The sequence below is a fragment of the Condylostylus longicornis genome, unplaced genomic scaffold, assembly GCF_029603195.1.
Source record: "Condylostylus longicornis isolate FDR11 unplaced genomic scaffold, ASM2960319v2 ptg000160l, whole genome shotgun sequence".
Taxonomy (NCBI): domain Eukaryota; kingdom Metazoa; phylum Arthropoda; class Insecta; order Diptera; family Dolichopodidae; genus Condylostylus; species Condylostylus longicornis.
In genome coordinates, this window is record NW_026578128.1 from 924,919 (window position 1) to 930,918 (window position 6,000).

A 6,000-nucleotide genomic window follows, 5' to 3' on the forward strand; every position below is an offset into this window, starting at 1 on the left:
AGTACGGAACTTTACATTTTTCAATTGACCAATTAGAATTCTGCAGGATTCAAAAGAAAGCATTTGATTAAATATTTATGTTGTTCATTTTATAATAATTCAACAATTGAGACTGTTACATTAATTCTCATATGAAATAATCCGGAAATCTCATATATCCCATTAATTTCCAGAAATATTAAATAATAATTAATTAAAATTAATTAATTTTTAAGAAAATTATCAAAAATCATCCAATTTTTTAGTTCAAAACAGAGAAATTACAAAGCCTTTTTTAAAATAAATTAAATTGGCACCGATTTTACGGGCAATATAAGCCTCTTTTCAAGTTTCAATCCAAAATACTCGTATTTCCACACAATTCACAAATTATTTAATATTTTTTAAACCCCCTGCCCCTCCTCCCCAATCCCAATCTCTATATACATAGATTACATATCAAAAGAATTTTTTTTTTTAATCTTCACATTTTTTATGTGTACTTTTATGCATTTATCCATTAATTTGTTTAACTTTTAAAAAAATTTTATTATTATCCTTAAAAATTAATGCTCTTTACAAAAGTTTTTTTTTTTTTCATATTGTCCCTTGTAGCATTGAACTTGTCAAACTATTATTGAATGAAAAAAACAAAGTTTAATAAAAGTAAAATTTCAAAAGTAAAACTTCTTACATATTGAAGGGAAATAAAATTTTACACAAGATAACATAAAAATTCCATTAGAGTAGCATTAAATTTTTAATTAGAAATTAATAACATTATTAAGGCTTATGTAGAATATGCGAAAGGAACTAAGTAAGTAAAAGCAAATTATATTACTACGGGTAATTGTACCATACATAGAATATGGATTACATTAAATTTGTTAAATAATTATATTAAGAAAAATTTCACAGTTATAAACTCAAATCGTAATTTTTTTCTAATAAACCGAAATTGCTGTGGACTACCAGAATTTGTTAAAAAAATTTATGCAGTAAAAGTTAATATTTGAGTAGAGTTTAAACAATTTCTAGAAAACAATTGAATACTCAAGATTTATAAATTCTCATTTTAAGAAATTTATTGACTCTTAATAGTGCAGTTTTTAAGATTTCTTCGGCTCCTCAGTTTAAATTGTAAATAATCAAAGTCTTTCGCACAATTCTTGATAACTCTAATACTAACACTTAATAAACTTCACCTTATGTATTTTTATTAAATTGAGCACAATTACATGACTTTTACCAATTAAAAATCAATTATTAATAGAATAAATAAAAAAAAATTTATTGCCAACACTGTAACGAATAGGCGCACGAAAAAGGGAAAGCTCTAAATGAAATTGAAAAAAAAAATAGTGCCCACAAAAAAAATTCTTTTTTTATAATAAATTAAAATTATTTTCTACAATTTTATCCTTTGCTAATAAAATCCCAAAATTTTTTAAAAAGAAAATCGAAATGAATAACTTCATATAAAAAGTGAATGGAAAATCATTAAAATTAAAACCAAAATGGCTAACTTTCATTTGAATCGGCGTTCAATACAATGCTTTTTTTGTAATTGGTTAATTTTCTGCCTTTTCATTTCATTTCATGTTATTTTGTAATATTATTTTTTTTTTATTTTAATGTCTAGAAAGTTTTTCATTAATATTAATTATTATTTTTATATTGTTGTCCAATTTTTAATACTATTGTATAATTTCATATTTTTATGTTAGTTTTAAACGAGTCAGGGTCACTAACAACAGCAATACAATATGGCTTGTTAATGAACATTTTTCTCTTCAATATAATATTACACATATATGTGTATGTATATGTATATAAACTAAAAGTTTTACATATTCTGTTATTGGAGTTTTGAATTTTAAAAGTGTAAAAAGAAATTGGAAAAATAATTTTTAAAATGCAATTGGTATACTCGCAAATGACCAAAAATTTCAATGAAATGAAAAAGTAATTCTGATAAAATTGCAAATAAATTCACTTTCAAGGCATAATCAGTACAGTGCAGTATTGATAAAAAAATAAATTGCATTTACAAAATCAAGTTTGCCCTTACATTTGAAAATCTAGTAAGAAGCCAGAATTGATTATAGCCAGAAGACTAATCTAGTAAGAAGCCAGAATTGAATACAGGAAGACTTCATTTACGTAATAAATGCTTTATTTAAAATAATTTGAGCAAAAAACTTAAAACGGTCCCAAGTTTAGGTTATATTAGATGTCGCTGCCACCCAGAAGGTACACATAGTCTAACTCGACCCTTTGTGGTACCGCCGCATCTCGCCTTTCCCGCTCTTCATTCGAATCAGCCCGAGCTCCTCAAAAATTGGCTCAGATTCTTACCACTTACAATCGCTTCGCCCGTAGCGGGCCCAAAAAAGTAAGACCCAAAAATCTCTGTATAAAGTTCACCAGTACCGGACAAATGCATAAAAGATGGTTCACCGTTTCCTCCTCCCCTTCGTCACAGCAGCACTAACATGGAACGTTCACGGAGCGGCCAATTCTCCTAGCATGCTCGCAAATCAGATAATGGCCCTTCCCAAATTTTTCACTAATCAGTCCCAAATTTTCTACTAAAAAATTAATCGAGTTTTTATTAAAATTCGAGATACGGAAAACAGCTGAATATGCAACCCATTAAAATATTTAAAATCCTGAAAACTTGGATGCAAAATAAATTAAATTATTGGGAGTACCAGAATAAAATTTGAAAATTGCAAATTTTCCTAAAATGGAAATTCCATAGAACACAGATGACAAGGACCAAAACAAAAATGAAAACCCCAAAATCATTAGAATATTTTTTTCTCCTTTTTACTGATTTCTTTGATTTTTTCAGTTTTTCATGCAGCTTATTTGATATTGATTAACTCTGCTTTCATTTAACATTTCAAAATACTTACTCGCACACTCGTACATATTGACAACAATTCAGATTTAACCTGTATATTTCATATGTACTTATAAATTTTTAAATGAAACTGTAAGAATTAGTGAAAATTGTAGAATAATATTCACATACAGCCACTTTGACAACCATGAAAACCACAAATTCGATTTCCATTAAGGTTCCGTTTTGTATTATTATCCTATCCATTGCACAACTCATTCATCAGGAATTTTTTACCAATTTTATTCTTTTGTTTTTCTATTATTATTCTTATTATTTGAAAAGACATGTATACAAATTCTATATTATACTCATTCTACTTTTTTTCTTGTACCTACTAGTAAATAGTTGATTTCGTATTATAATGAAAGGAAATCAATGATAAAGTCCTTTCCAAACAATTACACACACAAATTTTTTTTTTTTACTAAAATGTATTTTATACCTATTATATGGCAGACAGAGAGAGAGAGAGAGAGTAAAGTATTATAAAATAAAACCGATTAAAAATTGGAAGAAAACAAGTCCTGGTTATAAGGATTATATGTTCGCAATTAATGAGTACTTTTGTTTTATTCAACTTACTTAATAGATAACAATTTTTGTACTGTTTAAGGCGAATTTAATGTTTAAAAGTTTATGGTCTTGTAAGTTATAATGTAAGAGTTTAAAATATAGATTGTGTATTTTTCTTTTTTTGTTTCTTTAATCTTAAATATCTGATTATTCAGAAATTGTATATAAAATGTAAATTTAAATTTCGTACATTACAATCATTAAGAATTTTTATTGCTTGCAAAATGAAAAGTATTGATTAAAAATTACAAGGAATTTTGTTTCAGACAAAATTTAATGTAACAAAAAAGAAATATTCCAATGCATCATTTCGTATATATGTATAGATATATGTAACAAAGAATGTTTAAGTATACTGAGTGTATTTACTAGTAGAATAAAGATTTTCTCTTAATTAGTGGGATTTTTTTTCGTTAAGCGTATAAATTTTTCATTAAAACTGACAATAACTCTAACTGTAATGTTGCTACTATTAAAAATAAAACTTAATTTTAATAACTCTTACAATTAAACAGAAAACTTTTGTACATTGGCAACTAATATAGCAAAAAGATGGAACTAACCCCTTAAACTTCTATTTCTTAAACTATTGAAACTTTTAAGATCAATTTAAAAAAATTTTTCTTCCAAATAGTGTTTAAGACCTACAGAGATTCGGATATTCTTCGTTCTGTAAGAGTTATCCCAACACCGAATATATGATAAACAAAAATTTCGTGCTCCATCATAGACTATGACGTCTCCAATTACATGAGTCGAATTGCCACAGCATCCTTTAAAGAATGCTATCACTGTTATTTCGATCGGTTATATAAGTTCTATACCACAAAAGTTCTTGGGTTAGATTCATTACTGAATTTTAAATTATTAATTTAACTTAATTTTAAATTAATGATTGAAATATTTGAGTAAAAATCGTGTTCCAAAAACAGTATTTTTGCATCTCGGCAAATTATTTTAGTTTTTCTAATGTCGCGATAATCAAATGGGAAATTTAAATTTTGAAATACTTTTTCAAAGATTTCTAAATTCTTGGGTTCCATGAAAAGAAAATATTGCAATCGAAAATATTTGCAAAAAAAATTTTGCAATATTTTTTTTTTCTCATTTACGAAGAAAATTGTACACAAGTAGCTCAATTTTATCTCTTTTAGAATTTTTTACTAGAAAAATTTCGTGAACCTTTACGTGTTTTTTCTGAATGTCGCCCTATTCAGTTATATTATATGTAGTAAATTTTTTTAAAGTAGTGTAATTATGTTGAATATCAAAAATGAAAACCAATGCTATTAATTCTCGTAATCATGCTATGTATTCGAATATATCTTATATACCCAAATATAAATCCTAATTTTCACACAAATAATGTAGTCTTAAGTATATGCATAAAATATATCGAAAAAAAATTTCAATCTTAAAATCTTTTCTATATAAATTATAATCTGCTCAGTACTATGACAATGTCAAAAGAATTTTATCCAAAAATTCACTTTTAAATTTTAATCTACATGAATTTTAATGAATCATTGGATTAGTAAAAACGTTATTTTCCATTATTATCCAATTTAACGAAAAAGTAAAAAAATATATAAGAAAAAAAAAGTACAGACACATTATAATAATAAAGCAGACAATGTAATTAATATCGACTTATACAGGCCAATAAATTTTAAGCCACCAATTAATGGTAACTGTATCCTATATACACTATAAAGGATATTAAATAGAAAATGTATAAAATAATAATTATATAAGCGCTAAAGAACGTTAATTTTTTTCTTTCATGTTTTTAAAGCTTTTTATACAAATTTTCTTTTCTCTCTACAGACACACATACACACACACACACTTTTAATTTGGTTGAGAAAAAGAAATAAATTTTTAATTTATATTGCATATATATAGGCGAAAAATTGTAAAAACATTTTATTTTTATTATTATTACATTCAATTTAAAATGAATGTTTTTAAAATTGAAAATCACAAGAATTCAAATTGTTGATTTTTGTAAATTTTGAAGGTAACGTGTAATATTCGAGTTAATTAAAATTGAAATCGTTTAAGTTCCCAGTTTAAAAGAAATTATAAGCTGCTAAAACATTTTGTTTAGTATTTCTAAATTTATATTTGCTGTTCTAAATCTAGTATCCGAAATAATGTTACACCTAATTAATTTTTAGAAAACTCTTCTATTATTTTGATATTACTCTCGAACAATTTTTTTTTACATACAACGTTAAATTGGGAACGGACAATTAATTTTAATTGAATATGTAATCAATTATATTCAAGGCTTTCTACTTGACAAACTGCAACTCCAAATTCAAACTCTAAAATTAAATTCAAATCTAAAAACATTTTCAGGATCTGAATTTCATTTGGTCGTTCTTACATAACATACTATATTTAGCTGCTTGAACAACGAAATTCTTCCAATAAAGAAACAAAATTTAAATCTTCAAATTCTGATTGAGCTGCAAACAAAATTTTAGTTCGGGAAGACATTAATGCAGTATTTGATATATAAGAGTACAATG